Raw genomic sequence first — 17,956 nt, forward strand, 5'->3', positions numbered from 1 at the left:
GGGTCTGTTTGGGGTCTGACCAGAGAGGTCTTCTGGCATCCAGAGCAAGTTTCCCCCATTTTAAAGGACCCTGTAGTAGGAATGGCTCTGGTACCTCTCTCATGGCGGCAGCAAGGGGGAGGCCCCCAAAGTACAGGAACTTGGTGGGCCATAGGGGGCTTGCTTGGCTTCAGCAGGGCCCTCAGACTCATAGTGGAGGGAGCACCATGTCTGCTAAAACTTGACCTCTTGGCTCTTTTTGTTTTAGAGAGAAAGAGCTTGGGGGTGGGTGGGGCAGAGGGAGAGAGAATTCCAAGCAGACTCCGCGCTGAATGCGGAGCCTGATGGGGGGCCGGGTCTCACAACCCTGAGATCACGACCTGAGCCGAAACCGAGAGTCAGACGCTTATCTGACCCCACCACCCAGGCACCCCCTGGGCCTCTTGGCTCTTAATGCCAGTCACCAGTTGACTTCAAAGGGCTTGACGAATCTCAGAAGAGAAGTGTGACACAGCGGAAAGGGCTGTGGGGCAGAGGGCATGGGCTTGGTAGGGAGGGTTTTGGTCGTGCTTGCCGCTCCAGAGTGACCTCAGAGGGTGAGGCCTGGCTCGGGTTGGGGAAATCACAGAAACTGCATGGGAACCTGGGAGAGGGGACGAGAACCCGGGAGTGCCGATCCTGAATCCTTCTAGCCACGGGTCCCTGCTCTCCTCTGAAGCAGGTGTGCTGGAGATGAGGTTGTGTTTGCCTGGTGGTCTGGCCAGCAATGCCCTCTGGTTTGGGGGCGGGGAGAGGAGACAAGCTGGTTTTACCATTCTCTGAAATGGCTGTGACTCATGCTGGTGGGGAACTTACACTTCCACGTGTCCCCGACCACAGAAGATGCGGCCGTGTGACTCTGATCAGGAGTGGGGCAGCCTGGGAGACCGGCAGAAAGAGCTCCATAAGCATGTGAAAGGGCACCGTGAGACTCTGGTCTCCCCGGGTAGGAGGCTGGCTCCTGGGGGCTTCTGGGCCCAGAGTCCTTGGCTTTATTCCTTTATTGAACCAAATGAGCCTCTTGGATTTGAGAACAGAAAGCACTTTGAGGTCCTTTGATCAGCTGTTTTCAGGCAGGTAGAAGGTATCCTTAATTCTCATGTTTGGGTTTAATGACATGACATGAAATGCAGGGAGGTGAAATGACTTGTCCAAGGCCTCATGGAGACTGGGGCTCCGCGGCCACTCCTCACTGTACTGCCCTTCCCGTGGCGCCAGGGCAGCTCTTACACGCACGTCTTTCACCTGCCAGCCTGTTTATCTCTGGGGAGCTGTGCCTCTCCTGATATTTGCACTTCTAGGACTCACTGAGCTGTACTCTGCACACTGTGAGTTCTCCAGAAACGGCTGAATGAAGGCTGTATTGGAGGCGTCTTCTTAAGGGTGCCCCAGTTCCAGAAAAGGAGGTTGAGTCTGTGTGCATGTGCGTGTTTGTGTAAGACCTGATGAAACAGACTTTGTAGCTGCCACACTCCCATCCCAGTTCAGCGTGCACACCTGAGTTCTCCCGCTGCTTCGAGCAGCCCGGCAGGTGGCTTTTTGTCTACTCGGCCCAGCTGGGAGGCTGAGGCCCAGAGCAGGGTGGCTTCCTTCCCTTCGCCTGGCCACCAGTGTTCCCCTTCCAGAAGATGGTCCCATGTGCTGTGCGGCCACGGGATAAGGGAAGATGCTGGGCTCCAGGGAGCAGGGGAGCAGGGGGAAGGGAGGGCTGCAGTCGTCCTGCACTCAGGATGCACAGACTGACAGCCAACCTCCATGTGTGACTCACTCCCTGTCCCGGGCCTCAGCTTCCCCATCTGTCGCATGAGGTGGCTGGACTGGGTGATTTTGGGTTCTTCCTGCCTTTCTTGGATTCTACTCTATCCCCCATCGGGGCAGCAGGATGGGGGGCTTTCCTCCTGGCCTGGTCACTGGCCCTGCCTGCAAAGGGAGCACAGGGGGTCTGCTGTACCTCACCCTCCTGCTGTCCTCCACACATCTTGAAGTGGGGGTGGATTCTACTCGAAACGTCTGGCAGGCACCCTTTCCCTTCAAGGCCTGCAGAGCCGAGCCCCATCACTGCCTTCAGGGCACCAGGCCCCTTTCCCTCCCTCACAGACCATGCTACCACTGAGCCCGAGCTCAGTGGAGATGGGCGGCAAAGCAGGCAGCAGAGCAGGGTGGCAGCTCCCAGAGCCTGTCCCCTCGAGAAAAGTGCAAGCCCCCGCCTTCCCCCTTTACCTGGTGAGGGTGTTCTGGTGTCAGGAGTCCCCCCATTTGGAGAAACAGACGGGGGTACAGTGAGGGGCTGTTAGGGCCAGACCCAGCGTGCCGGGACCCAGGGAATGCCTGTGCTACACCCCCGCACTGCCCGGCCCTTTGGAAAGTTAGATGAAGGCTGAACAACGGTAGCTCAGTTGTCTTTCTCTCTCAGATGGTAGCAGTGTCTTCAACATGCAGTTTTCAAAGCCTCCTCCACCCCTTTTTTAAAGGCCAGGAACCCTTTATTTGAATGACAGCTGGAAACCTACAGCCCAGGGCAGAGCAGGACCACTCTGGAGCAGGGGACACGTTCTCTCAGAACATAGGTTCTGCCGAGACACTTGTTCCTTGCTTTCTAGATTCAGACATTTTATTTGGGGAGAAAGGGTTATTTTTGAAGCAAGTTCTCTGAGCGCGTGAAGGCAGTCACATTGACCTCAGAGCTGAAAGGAGGTGGGTGCTGACCCGGGCGCTGAGTGATGGACGTAAGACAACCAAGGGCAGGTCTCGTGTAGGGCGCTGGGCAGCAGGCTGAGGCAGCGAGTGGGAGGGCCAGTGCTGTGAGTGCTCGAAAGGCAGGAGCCCGGGCAGCCTTTGCGGGGTGTCTGTGGTCCCCAGACTGGGCCCCTGCAGCTGGGGTGGCCGGACTAGGCTGTTCATTGGTCGACCTGCCCGCAGCCCCAGCTCAGCTCTGCTGCAAAGCTGGGGTTTGCTCCCGAGTCAGGCTCAGGAGAGCCGTGGGAGGCAGGGGAGCGAGGTCCTCAGGGGACGTGGGGTCTGTCCTGTGGCCTGAGACATCCCTGCTTTGTTCATGGTTACTTTCTTGCCTTCCACTCCCTCTGTAAGCTTTTCCAGACTCCGCAGGAGAGAGCTCTGGTTCCTCCCTCCCCGCCCAGGACAGTCTTGAGTCCGGGAGCTGTTTCTGCGTCGTCTGCTGCAAACACAGAGGCCCCAGTGACTGCTTTATTTACCGGCTGCTTCCACGGGCAGGCCTCTCCTCCTGGGTTCCTAGGGAAAGCGTAGATGCGGGTTCTCCTTCAGTAGGCCTGGGTAGGGTCTGGGTGTCTCCCTGGTGTTCCTCAGGGGACCCTGGGCAGGTCCACGTTTGAGAAGCAAGGTTGGTGATTTCTCTGGAGGTGTTTGCATTTGGACTCTGCAGATGTGTTCCTACAAGGGTACATTCCCACCATGAAATGTAAAAGGTGCAGATGAAGCGGAAGGGCTCTCTCTGCTGGCCGCCCTCCTCACCCTAGCCCCTCCCGAGGGACTCCACCTTGTCACTGTGGCATGTGACATTTCAGGCTCCTCTCATGCATTTTCATACACGTGGGAGCTGGGAAAATACGGGGTTACAAAGACAGAATGTTGTCGTGAACGTATCACCCAGCAGCTTGTTGTCTTGCCTTAGCAGTACGCCTTAAGAACCTTCAGGAAAAGGTTTGGCACATTTTGATCTACTTCCTTCTCCGGGAGCTGGACTGGCTACAGGATAGGAACTTGGTGTCCAGGACCCGGATTCACTGTGGAGCCAGCCTGATGTGTGGGAACCGGGCACAGGGGACTGGCTGGCCATCTCCCCAGCACGACCGTGTTACGGGCGCCTCCAGGGACCACAGAAAGGGACACGCTGAGCCCTTGTCATCCTAGGGACAGAATCTGGCTCATTGCTGCGCAGTGTGGCTAGCCGTTAGATATTGGTAGCCTGGAATGTTCTCTGCTTATTTCTTGATTTAACAAGAATTGTGCCTACCCTGATGGCTGAGGCAGGAAGGAGGAGCAGTGATCATTCCCCATTTTTAACAGGGCGCTTAGAGATTGGTGCCTTTGGGGAGGTCACTTAGCCCTTGAAGGACATTGACTCACACTCTCCGTGTCATGTAGGATACGTGATTGGCGCCAGAAGTGGGATGGAGAAACACAAAACGAACAATGAACTAGTAGCTCCAACAAGATAGTGGTGAGCGCTTGCTCTGCCCTGTCAGGCTCTCGGTGTCACAGCCCCAGGCCCCTGCCGGCTTGTTGCTCTACCCGTCCCGGGATGGGGCCTGTTGCCATGGTGCCGTGGTTCTCGATGGCTCACTACCATCAGTAGTCTGTCAGAGGGAGGCAGGGAGGGGCGCAGAGCTCTTTCCTTTTAAGGACAGCACGTGTCTTTACTTCTTATTTAATTAACACATATTTAGTGCCTATCCTGTACTATCAGTATTGACCCACGGAAGCCTCATTACAACCTTTTTTTTACTCATGGTATAGATCAAGAGACCAAGGCACAGAGTGGCTGAATAAATGATCCCCTTTCACGTAGTGTAGAAGGCGGAGCCTCTCGCCCCCCGCGGAGGAGAACCAGCCGCACAGCAGGGGAGGCCTGGAAACGTGGTCCTATTTAGGTGGCCACGTGCTCAGCAAAAAACACCCCAAATGTTCTAGAACTTGAAGGTGATCCGTGGTGTTGGGGACAGCCTGACAGCCTCCATCCTAGCTCACAGCCTGTTACCTGTGGGCTGAGCTCTCCCGGCTTTCCCGACAACCTGCCCAGAAATCTTTCCACCGAGACACCTGTCTCTGTCCTCAGAAATCCCTAGTACAGGCGCACCTGGGAGGTAACCACGGGCTGGGATCCAGACCACTGCAGTAAAGCTGATATTGCCATAAAGTGGGTCCAAGGAATGTTTTGGTTTCCAGGGCACGGACTTTCCACGCACCCGCTGTTGCAGTCTGTGAGCTGTGCAACAGCACCGTGTCTAAAACAACGTGCATGCCGTCACTGAAAAAGACTTTATTGCTAAAACATGCGACCCGCCGTCTGAGCTCTCAGCGTGTCGGTCTTTCTGCGGGTGGCGGGTCTCGGCGGCGCTGCCGGCTGCTGACCCATCGGGGTGCTGGGCGCTGGAGGCCTGCTCGGCCCTGCGGTTTGTCGCACCGATGGCTCTTCTGTCCCGAACGGTTGCTCAGCGGCCGGCGTTGCTGCCTGATGGCATTTTACCCACAAAACTGCCTTCGGAACTGGAGTCCGCCCCCTCGAGCCCTGCCGCTGCTTCATCCGCGCGGCTCCGTCGTGTTCTGATCCCCCCGTCGTGGCTCCCACCGGCAGCTCAGGACGCCCCTCGCTCTGCTCGTCCCGAGGAAGCGCCTCCACGTGCCGTCCCGCCTGACCCGGAGCTTGCAGCAGCTGCGTCCCCTCCTCGGGCTCCGCTCCTGCTTCTGGTCTCTTGCTGTTTCTACCCCAAGTGCAGGGACTTCCTCTGTGAACGTCCTGAACTTTCAATTTGTATAAAAACAGAATCTGGGAAGCACAATAAAGCAAAGTGCAATAAAATGAGATGTGCCTATACAGAAAATAAAAATTATGATGAATATAGGCTTTCCCAGAGTCTGGAGCTTCTAGCGGTCTTGGTCCCCACTGCCCTAGCCCTCTGGGACCCGGTGAGAACAGCCAAGGAAGCCAAGCACAGTGGCAGGGCATGGCGTCTGTGTCGGGCAGGATGGTGAAAGGAGGCAGGAAAGAGCTGAACAGTCGGGGGCAAGGGAAAGAGAAGGATGGAGGGATGTGGTGGCGGGAGGGGTAGAGATTACCAGGAGGATGGGGAACTTCAGAGTTCAAACTTCTGGAGTGGGGCAGTTTCTAGTGATAACCAGGTCCCAGCCGTGTCCTCTGGCCAAAGAGGAGCCAAAGTCAAAGCGCTGAGGGACCAGGGCTGGGAGAGGCTCATGGACATGGATGCAGAGATCACCAGGCACAACCAGAGCGTGGAGGAAGCATCCTGGAGGCCGCCACTGCTGCAGCCCCGAGGCTAGGAGGCAGGTTCACAAGAGCAGAGCTCCCTGTTTAGAGAGGGGGAGCCGTGAACAGACAGCGGGATGGCAGGAGGGGAAACCCCAGGTGGGGCTCATGTCCTGTGCAGATTGACAAGGAGCTTGACAGGCCGCTTAGAGCACTCGCAAGAGGTTCAGGGAGATGGGGGGCGGGGGGCTGGATCACAGAACCACCTCTGACTCCATGTGCTTGGAGGAATCCATGATGCATTCTTCAGTTTCGCCGGATGGACGAGAAGACGAGTGGTCCAGGAGCAGCGAACATCCCTGCTAGATGTGAAAGCAAATAATGTCTGCTGGTGCTGCTGGGAGAGAGCGGGGTCGGGGGGTGCCGCCCATGGGGGGCTGGGGGGCTGCAGAGCTTTGGGAAGGGAGCGGATGGTGGGACAGGGATGAAACACACTGTGTCTGAGCCGGAATCGCCCACCCCTCGACCTCTAGTCCTTTAAAATCTTGCCAGAGCTCCAGGCAACCTCCGACCTGCTTTGTGTGTTCACAGACCAGGTTTCATTTTCTAGAATTTTCTATAAGTGGAATCAGAGCGTATGTACTCCACCCCTCCTTTCTTTGCTTGTTCAGTTTGGGTCTGGCTTCTTTGACTCGAGATAATTATTTGAGATCTATCCCTACGTTTCCATGTATTAATAGTTCCTTTGTTTTTATCCATGAGAATTATTCTGTCGTGGGCCTTTTCACCTGTTGGTAAACGTTTGAGTTGTTTTCAGCTTTTGGCTTTTGAAATAAAGTTGCTGTGGACACTTGTGCACCCGTGCCTGGCTGTGTGCCTTTATTCCGCTCAGGGAAATCCTTGGGAGTGTAGTATCTGGGTCCTAGGCAAGGGGTACGCCTCACCCTTTAAGGACCTGCTGAACTGTTCTCCAGGGTGGCCACACCGTTTCACGCCGGCCTCGCAGTGAATGAATGTTCCAGCTGCCCCCCATCCTCGCCAACACTGGTCATGGGCATCTTTCTTATTTACATTCTAGCACAAGGTGATCTCTCATCGTGGTTTTAACGTTTATTTCCCTCATCACTACTGATGTTGAGGTTATTTTTGTGGGCTTATTGACATCATATGTTTTCTTTTCTTTTCTTTAAGATTTTATTTATTTATTTGACAGGCAGAGATCACAAGTAGGTAGAGAGGCAGGCAGAGAGAGAGGAGGAAGCAGGCTCCCCACTGAGCAGAGAGCCCAGTGCAGAACTCGATTCCAGGACCCTGGGATCGTGACCTGAACTGAAGGCTTTAACCCACTGAGCCACCCAGGCACCCCGACATCATATGTTTTCTTTTGTGAAGTATCTGCTTGGATCCTTTGTCCATTTTTTCCTTTGGCTTGTTTGTTTTTTTATGATTGAGTTTTTTTTTTTTTTAAGATTTTATTTATTTATTTGACAGATAGAGATCACAAGCAGGCAGAGAGGCAGGCAGAGGGGAGAGAGGCAGAAGCAGGCTCCCTGCTGAGCAGAGAGCCCGCGGGGCTCCATCCCAGGGCCTGAGCCGAAGGCAAAGGCTTTAACCCACTGAGCCACCCAGGTGCCCCATGAATGAGTTTTGAAGGCTCTTTCTGTCTGTGGGTGCCAGTCCTGTATCAGATATGCGGCTTGCAAATACTTCCTCTCTGTCACTTGCCTTTTCATTGTCTTAACCGTGTCTTTCAAAGAGCATGAGTTTTTAATTTAATTAAAATTAACTCAAAGAGCACAGGTTCTTAATTAAAGTCCGGTTTATCAAGTGAGCTTTTGATGTCACATTTAAGAAATGTTTGCCTCCCTCAAGTCACGCCACCGGCTCTCCGTCTCAGAAAGGAACCGATTTTCTTTGATGGCTGGCAGTATGACGTGTCAGTAAAAACTTCATGAAATTTTCTATGTAAAAGCCCCAATATTTCTGGTTTTCAGTACGACAGTGTCGAAGTTGCCCGCTCTTCCCCCAACACGACGCAGCAGGAGCGGCGCCTTTGAACATTGTGTGTAGCGAACGGGTCAGAGAGCCTCGCATCCTGTCCTCTGTGCCCGCTGCTGCTGTGACCCGTTCTGCCAGAATTCACTTCATCACGGTGACAACAGCACAGCCCTGTGCTGCCTACAGCCCATATTTCTTGCTTTCCTGAGAAATTTAACATTTTGGCTATTTTCACTTATGGTTTCTTTCTTAGTGACACAGGTTGCGAGAACGGTGTCGGAGAACTGTCCCTTCCCGGTGCCAAGGCCCAGCAGTTCTGCCTGTCCCACACACTGTCCCCCTACAGTCTTCTCTCTGGGTCTCCCTTCCTGGCCATCTCCCGAGGGGCCAAGCCCAACGAGGTGCTTCTCTCCCCTGCCGACCCCAGGGCACACACCCTTGTTGGCTTCAGCCCCTCGGGCCTGTTTGCAAGCGCAGCTGCTCAAACAAGTCTCACCCAGAGCTGCCTGCCTCTGCTGAGGCGTCCTGGAAGCCGCCGTTCTCCGTGTCCCGGGGCCGCAAGCAAGGTGTCCCAGGGTCCCGCCCCTCCTCAATGGGTCTTCTCCTTGAGCAGGAATCTGGAACTGGTCCACCTGATTCCCGCCCAGTATTGAGCAGTTTAAGTGGCCGAGCGTAGGGTGGGCAGGGACAAAGGGGGTTCTCTGCGCCTCGGGGTGTGGTGTCAGGACAGGGTTCTTGTCCCAGAGCTGCTCCTGCATCCGCGCAGAGCAGTGCAGGGAGCGAGGAGAGGACATAGGGTCTGCTCAGATGGGCAAGCCCGTGACTGCCCCGCACAGCGAAGACGGGGTTGGGGGCGGCCAGAGGTAAGTGAGCCAGAGAAGGAGGAAGAGGAAATGGAAGGAGAAGGAAGGACGAGCCTGGCACGGAGAAGCTGGTTAGTAGGCGTTTGCACGTGGACGAATGCGTGAGTGATGGCAGGGAGAGCCGGGCTGTCACGGGGCAGGCTGCCTGCCTCCAGGAACTTGTCTGTAGCAGCCCAGGAACGAGGCAACTGCACAGTTCAAGAGGTGCAGTGAAGGTTCAAAGGCAGGCCTGGGGGTATAGCTCAGGGGTAGAGCATTTGACTGCAGATCAAGAGGTCCCCGGTTCAAATCCGGGTGCCCCCTTGCTAAAGTCCCTTTTGGCTATGAAGTGGTAAACAAGAAGGAGGCAAGTCATTCTGAAGCCTCTGTGCCTGGATTCTCTTCTGTCCTCATCTCTAGGATTGGACAGCAGGGAGGGTGGTTGTGAGGGTTCCTTGAGGTCACAGCTAGTCATGCCGAGTCACAGACTCCCCAGCAGCGATGTCTGGGAGCACCCTCATTGCATTAGCGGGAACCCAGGTTTCTGAAATGTTTCCTGGCGTGATGAGCACACCTTCCCTTTTGATCTTAGTCTCACTGATCTCGAGACACACTTTTTTTTTTTTTTTAAGATTTTATTTGTTTATTTGACAGCGAGAGATCACAAGTAGGCAGAGAGGCAGGCAGAGAGAAAGGAAGGGAAGCAGGTTCCCCACTCAGCAGAAAGCCCGATGCGGGGCTCAATCCCAGGATCCTGGGATCATGACCTGAGCCGAAGGCAGTCGTCCAACCAACTGAGCCACCCAGGCATCCCAAGACGCACTTTTTAAAAACATTTTTTTTGTTGTTGTTTTTATTCCTTCCATGGTCTTAGTCCTCCTTGCCCTTCCCAGCTCCTTCAATTTAGCAGGTCGTCCTTGTCCATCTCCTCCAGAAAGCGCCCCCGACCTCCTAGCTGCCGAGCCTCTTACTCCCTGTTCTCACAGCTCTCTGCTTGGACTTTCGGCACTCTGTGGAAATACTTCGGTTCGTGGGTTTGTCTCCTGCTTGGACTAAGACTCTTTGAGGAAAAGGGATAATGCTTTAGTAGTCTGTGTCTTCAACATGGATGACAGAGCCTGGCACCAGTCGGGCTCCAAGAGTGTTTGCTGAGTGAATGAATGAATGAAACACCCTCCCGAGGCTTGGAGAATGGAGGAGGCTGTCCCTGCACTGAGCGTGAGGTTCCCTTGGGACCCAGAAAGCAACCACTTTTTTTCCGATAACTATGTGCCAGCCTAGGGAGAAAGACTACTATAGACTCGAATGATCTTTCCGGGTGTAAAGGTTGATGTCATTGCTCAGCCTGAGGAAGAGAGCAGGAGAGAGGACTAGTTAAGGCTGAGAGGGGAAGAGAGGAAAGTGGACAACAGTGGAGGAGACTTGCCACCTCCTGGGACATGCAGAAAAAAACCAGCCAAATATGGACACAGAGATCCTGAGTGCAATGCATGGGTGAAAAGGTGATAATGAGAAGCCAGCAACAGGTGGGGGTATAGCTCAGGGGTAGAGCATTTGACTACAGATCAAGAGGTCCCTGGTTCAAATCCAGGTGCCCCCTTTTTTACTTTCTAAATGATTGAAGCAGGTGCTGGCATTCTGCCTCTTGCCACCCACGTACAACCATCAAATTAATGCTCTTTGTCTTGGGATAAAAATTTAGGCTCTGTACAAGGACCAGCTCCAAGAATCTTTCCTTGAGCATCATCCAGGCAATAGCTACTGGGGTCACATTTCAGTGAAGGGGCTGATGAAGTTGGCTCAGTCCACTCCTACCTACCTGGAGACTCTTGCCTTTCATGGTGTGTGGGGAGACTTCCTTTCTCTCAGTGTCTCGTTTTCTCAACCTTATTATAATCTCCAGAGAGAAAGTTATCTCTTGGGAAGAGAAAGAGAGAGAGAAAGCCACTTTTGAAGTGTGGATATGTACCTTCCTACTTCCCAGGAGTGACTGTAAGAGTTAGAGAGCATATCTGGGGCGCCTGGGTGGCTCAGTGGGTTAAGCCTCTGCCTTCGGCTCAGGTCATGATCTCAGGGTCCTGGGATAGAGCCCCGCATCGGGCTCTCTGCTTGGCAGGGAGCCTGCTTCCCCCCCCTCTCTGCCTGACTCTCTGCCTACTTGTGATCTCTCTCTGTCAAATAAATAAATAAAATCTTAAAAAAGAAAGAAAGAAAGAAAGAGAGAAACTGGTAAGAGAGAAAAGAAGGAGAAGGGAAAATCAAGTGGTCTAAGTCTGCCCTCTGACAGATTCCCAGGGAGAGGACAGGGGCTCTGTTTTTGATATGCTTTCTAACTCTTTTTTTTTTTTTAAGGTTTTATTTATTTATTTGACAGACAGAGATCACAAGTAGTCAGAGAGGCAGACAGAGAGAGAGGGGGAAGCAGGCTCCCTGCCGAGCAGAGAGCCCAATGCGGGGCTTGATTCCAGGACCCTGAGATCATGATCTGAGCCAAAGGCAGCGGCTTAATCCACTGAGCCACCCGGGTGCCCGCACTCTTTCTTTTTTAACCTGCATCCATATTTCCTTGGTGAGAATGCCAAGGAGTAGGCCCTAATTTATATAATAATTATTAAAAATGTAGTCAAAAGATTTAAAACACATATAATGGTATCAAGAATCCCTCAGAGGAATTTCCATGTTCCTTAATGAAGAGATAATTTGAACCAATCTTTCCTATGACAACAAATAAAAAAGCTGGGAACGTATTACAAACAAGTCAACAAAAGCTTCAAAGAGCTAACTAGTTAAATATGAAGTACAAGATGGAGATTCAGAACAAATGGGAAACAGAAGGATAAAGCTCTGCAGGAGAGGCTGCTTTCGCCCTGGCCCTGGTTTTCCATCCAAGAGAGGCTAAGTGAATTTCTGGAAGTCTCTCAGGACCAGGGGGATAGAAGTCAGAGTTCTGGGCCCACCGAGAGTAGGGACACAGGTAAACTATCTCTGGCTTTGGGCTGGGACCCTAAGGAGGAAAGGCAAACTGAACCAAAACAGTCCTTGCAAGAATTTGTCGCTGGTCTTTGTGACATCGGGATGGCCCAGAAACTCAAGCCTTGAAATTATATTAAGGTATCCTGACTGTTAGAGCCCCTCAGATCTCTGGAAAAAACAAAAGAAACTATTATCTCCACCTGGCTCCAAATTAGTCCTACAGATACATTTTCGAATACAGTGTTCAGTATGTAGTCAAGAATAGCTACATACACAAGGAGGCAAAAATCATCAATGAAAATCAATAGAAACAACAGACCACAGAACTAAACACAGGGAAGGGACTTTTTAAAAATATTAGAACAGCCAGAAACACACTGTAAAAAAAAGCGCTTGCTCCTTTCAAGAAGATAAGAGACAAGCTTGAAAATTTCAGTAGGAAGCTGGAAAGCATAAGAAGTATCTAAGAAGATATGAGAATAACATAAAAAATGTGTATCTAAAAATCAATAACTAAAATTAAAAATTCAATGAGATGTCCATGTTACAGTCAGTGAATGGTTTCAGCCAAAGAGAAAATTGGTGAATTAGACCACTGGGATGAAACACATCCATTATAAAGCATGCAAGGAAAAATATGGCAAACACAGAATAGAGGGTAACAAATTTAGAGGCTACAACGAGGAGGTCTAATGTACATTTAAATGGACTGCTGGAAGAGAAAATGAGAGAATGAAGTAGAGACAATATTTGAGGACACAAAGGCTAAGACTATTTTGCAACTTAGGAAAGACATCAATGCTGACATTCAAGAACTCCAGTGAATCTCAAACATAGGAAACAAAATTAAATCCATACCCAGAGTTACTGTAATAAAATTACAGGAAATCACAGACAAGAAACTCAAAAGCATGGTAAGAAGAAAACACATTATTTTCAATGAGTTCCATTGAGATTGACAACTGAGTTCTCTAGAGTGACAATGAAAACCAGAAGGCAGTGGAATTACATCTACTGAAATACTGTTAACATAAAATTCCATACTCAGGTAAAAAATCCTTCAGGAGTGAAGGTAAAATAAAGACAATTTTGGACTAATAAAAACTGAAATAACTCATCCATCACATGCAGGCACGGAAAGAAATTCTGAAAGGTATATTCTAAGCAGCAGGGAAATGATTTGTATGGAAGGACAGATGTAGTAAGGAAGACAGAGGCAAAGAAATGGTAAATATATGAATAAATCTAAGTGAACATTGACTGTAAAAGAGTAACAATAATGAGGTTAACACAACTTATGTAGAATGTAGAAGATAAAAAGTGCATATAAGTTGGGAGGAAAGTAAGTTCAGTTAAAAGTATTCTAAGATGCTGGGGCGCCTGGGTGGCTCAGTCAGTTAGGCAGCTGCCTTCAGCTCAAGTCATGATCACAAGGTCCTGAGATCCAGCCCCACGTCGGGCTCCTTGCCCGGTGGGGAATCTGTGTCTCCCTCTGCCTGCCCCACTCCCCCAGCTTGTGCTTGCTCTCCAACCACACCCACCGCTGTGTCAAATAAAATCTTAAAAAAAAAAAAGAAATTGTAAACAACAACAAAAAAATTTTTTTTTTAAGTTTTCTAAGATGCTTGTATTACCTGTGCAGAGGATAAAGCCATTGGTTAGCCACAGACTCTGAGAAGTAACTATGCACATGGAATTTCTAGCATAATCACTAAAAAAAGAAGAAATAGCATTTATATTTTTCAAACCAGTAGGGGAAAATAATAGCGTTAGAAAAATCTCAAACAAAAAAAAATGAAGAAAGAAGAAAAACATAAAATATAAGTACTATAAGCAGCACAAGCACTGTAAATTGAAAGCATAAAATGAGGTGCATTGGAACGCAAATACATCAGCAGTTACGTCAGAAGTACATAAAGCAAGTGCCCCAGGTTGAAAGACAGAGAGTATCATACTGGGGTTAAAACAACCCGCCAACTGTATTCTATTTACAAAAGACATCATCTAAAATTTGGGATACAGAAAGATTGAAAAGCAAAAGGATGAAAAATTATCTGACTGACAGAACATTAACAAAAAGAAAGCAGGTATATCTTATTATCAGACAAAATAGTCTTTTTTTAAAAAAAGTTTTTATTTATTTATTTATTTATTTGCCAGGGAGAGACACAGCAGGAGAGGGGACACCAGCAGAAGGAGTGAGAGAGGGAGAAGCAGGCTTCCCATCGAGCAGAGAGCCCAATGTGGGAATCCATCCCGGGACCCTGGGATCATGCCCTGAGCTGAAGGCAGACACTTAACGACTGAGCCACCCAGGTACCCCCAGACAAAATATTCTTTAAATAATAAAATATTACTAGAGATAAAAGATAAATTATTAATAACCAAAGGCTGAATTTAACAGGAAGATGTAAGAATTCCCGATTTTTATGCTTCTAGTAATAAAGCTTCAAAATATGTAAGGCAAAAACTTGACAGAATAACCAAGAGGGGGCGCCTGGGTGGCTCAGTGGGTTAAGCCTCTGCCTTCGACTCAGATCATGATCTCAGGGTCCTGGGATTGAGTTCCGCATCTCCCTCTGCTCAGGAGGTAGCCTGCTTCCTCCTCTCTCTCTGCCTGCTTGTGATCTCTGTCTGTCAAGTAAATAAATAAATAAAATCCTAAATAAAATCTAAAAAAAAAAAAAAAGAAAAGAATAGCCAAGAGAAATAAACATGTCTAGAATTAGAGTGGAAAAATTCTACATACCTTTCTCATTAATTAACAGAAAAGTGTCATGAATAATTTACAATTTTTAGTTTCTTTCCCCCCTTGCTTTATTGAGGTGTAATTGACAAATAGAATTGTAATATAAACTGTACAATGTAATGATATGATTTACATATAGATTGTGAAATGATTACCAAAATCAAGTCAATTAACATACCCACACTTACCAGGCAGGGGAGATACCATGATCATGACGGTGGTTTTTCCGGGGTGAGGCTCATTCATTGCACTCTGAATGTGCTGGCCCCGTAATTTCCTCAAATGTGGGAGAAACTCAGCTGCATAATTTATGGTAGTGGGGGACTGAAAAAAAAAGTTATTGAACACACCCCTCACCCCATATAATTACCTGTGTGCATGCGTGTGTGTGTGTGTGTGTGTGTGTGTGTGTGTGTGTGTGAATGTTTAGGATCTCTCTTAGCAACTTCCGAGTTTATAATACAGTATTATTAACTGTAATGTAATGCCCATTCTGTACATGAGCTCTCTAGAACTTACTTACCTTATAACTGAGTTTCTACCCTTTGATCAACACCCCCCCACCACCCATTTCTTCTACCCCTCGGGCCTGGGCAATCACCAATCTACTCTCTGTTTCTGGGTTTGACTTTTTAAAAAATTCCACATATAAGTGATACCATACAGTATTTACATTTTTGGAGGGGGTCTGGCTTATTTTGCTTAATACAATGCCCTCCGGTTTCATCCATGTATTTACTGATGGCAGGATTTCCTTCTTTCTAATGGCTGAATAATATTCCACTGTGCGTGTGTGTGTGTGCGTATGTGTAGGTGTGTGTTTATGTGTAACATTTTCTTTATTTATTCATCCGTTGATGGACACTGAATCAGCATTTAGAGATATACTTGTGGCTTTGAGCACTATGCTGGAAAAGAATAGAAATAAACTAAGAATCTATCTCAAGAAGTTAGAAAAACTGGATAAAAGAACATATGAGAGAAGAAAGGAAAGAGCAGAAATTAATGAAATAGAAAACAAACACAAGGGTGCCTGGGTGGCTCAGTTGGTTGGGTGACTGCCTTTGGCTCAGGTCATGATCTCGAAGTCCCGGGATTGAGTCCCACATCAGGCTTCCAGCTCCATGGGGAGGCTGCTTCTCCCTCTGACCTTCTCAGCTCTCATTCTCTCTCTCATGCTCTGTCTCAAATGAATCAATAAAACCTTAAAAAAATAATTAGAAAGCAGACAAATAATGACTTTAAAAAAAAGCACAAAATAGACAGGATTAACAAAGCCAAAAGTTGGTTTTTGAAAAGAAAAGATAGATTAACCTCTGGTGCAACTGCTAAGAAAAATAAACAGAAACAAATAAACCTATATCAGAAATTAAAAAGAAAAACTGCAGATTCTTTAGACTTTAATGAATACTTAACATTATGAAAATAAAAAATATACAAAAATATATAAAAAATGTTAAAATCTAACATGAAAAAAGAACTTACTATGTGGCAGGCATGATTTTATGTACTTTAAACATATTAATTTATTCAATTTTCATAACATCTCCACAAATGAGGCACTAACACTGTGCTCATTTCTATCATCATGCCCATTTTATATATGGCAAAACTGAGGCTAAGGGAGTTCATAAATTTCACCAAGTCCACTCAGAACCTAGAATTTGAAACCATGTATTATGTCTTAGGAGTCCAAAGACTTTGCTACTATGCTATGCTGAAATTGAGCAAGAACTTAAAAAAATACAACTTAAAGCTGACACAAGAAAAAAATAGAAAAGCTGAATCGTCCTCTAAGTTTTAAGTAGCTGCTTTAGTCAAACTGTCATTTGAAACTTTTTCACAAAAGAATCCAGACAAGATGGTTTTACTGGTGAGTTTTGTCTAATACTTAAATAAGCAATAACTATTTTTACATAAAAATCTAAGAATAGAAAAGATATATACATTCTATAACTCCTTTTGTGAGACTAGCACAATCTTTTTTTTTTTTTTAAGATTTTATTTATTTATTTGGCAGAGAGAGATCACAAGTAGGCAGAGGGAGGAGGGGAGGCAGGCTCCCAGCTGAGTAGAAGCCAGATGCGGGGCTCGATCCGAGGACCCTGGGATCATGACCTGAGTTGAAGGCAGGGGCTTAACCCACTGAGCCACCCAGGTGCCCCTCATATGATTATCTTAACAGATGCAAAAAGGGGTTTTGATAAAATCTCACATCAATCCATGACAATTTTTTTTTGCAAACTAGAAATTGGAGAAAAATTCTTTAATTTGATAAAGACTGCTTAGAAAAAGTATAGTTCATGATATGTACTTAACGGTAAAATGTTGAGAGCTTTCATTTGAAATCAGAATGAGTCAAGATATCTACTGTCAATACCCTTATTCAACATTACACTGGAGGTTCTAGGCAGTACAACAAGGTAAGGAAAAAGTCTGTAAGGACTGGAACATCGGGAATAAAACTTGCAAAGTACTTAGCTGATATGAGCATATACATTGGAAATCAAAATGAATCAACAAAGAAATTATTAGAGTTAATGAGTGTTTAGCAAGACTGTCAGCATATACCCTGCATTCTTTTATCCCCTTTTGCCTGGCAAAATCACAACTTTTGAAATGATACACTAGAAATTTCTGCTTTCAAATCTTAAAATTCTAATGTTAATCAATATCTTTATCTTCCTCGCAAATTACATAAGGATTTTAACTCTTATCACTCTGTTCCTTAGATGTTATTGTTAACCAGTATTTTTATTTTAGTTATATCTTTTTAAAAAACTTTATAAATTAGACATTAATATTGTGTTACATGGTAAATGATTGTTTAGATTTATTTACATATCTTATGATTTCTTTGTTCAACATTCCTTTTTGTGTCTCAAACCTCCCATTCTGGGATCACTTTTCTTTTCTCTAAAGTATATATTTAGGGGCGCCTATATATATATATATATTCTCTAAAGTATATATTTAGGGTTAAGCCTCTGCCTTCGGCCCTGCATTGGACTCTCTGCTCGGCAGAGAGCTTGCGCCCCCTGCCCCCACTTGCCTTTCTGCCTACTTGTGATCTCTGTCAAATAAATAAAATTTTTAAAAATAAATAAATAAATAAATAAAGTATATATTTAAAATTTGCTTTAGTGAGAGTCTGTTGGCAGTAAACTCTTTCAGCTTTTGTCTGTTCTTGAAGAATAGTTCGGCTGGGAATAGAATTCAGAGCCGACTGTGATTTCCTCGCAACATATGGAATGTGTTACAGCACTACTTTCTGGCTTCCTTTGCAACGGTTGATAAGTCATACAGCAGTTGCAATACTGTCTTTTTTTTTTTTAAAGAATTTATTTAGTTATTTGAGAGAGAGAGCACAAGAAGGGAGGGTCAGAGTGAGAAGCAGACTCCCCGCTGAGCAGA

General features: G+C 47.6%; 2 non-coding genes across 2 annotated transcripts; both read left to right on the forward strand.

Annotated features, from left to right (window-relative positions):
- Window positions 1-9,072: 9,072 nt before the first annotated feature.
- Window positions 9,073-9,144, forward strand: TRNAC-GCA. The gene has a single exon. It is a non-coding gene; the product is annotated as a tRNA-Cys (tRNA).
- Window positions 9,145-10,348: 1,204 nt separating this feature from the next.
- On the forward strand, window positions 10,349-10,420 carry TRNAC-ACA. Its single transcript has one exon. It is a non-coding gene; the product is annotated as a tRNA-Cys (tRNA).
- Window positions 10,421-17,956: the final 7,536 nt, after the last annotated feature.

The sequence above is a fragment of the Enhydra lutris genome, unplaced genomic scaffold (genome assembly GCF_002288905.1).
Source record: "Enhydra lutris kenyoni isolate GAN:26980312 unplaced genomic scaffold, ASM228890v2 scaffoldscaffold37, whole genome shotgun sequence".
Lineage (NCBI taxonomy): Eukaryota > Metazoa > Chordata > Mammalia > Carnivora > Mustelidae > Enhydra > Enhydra lutris.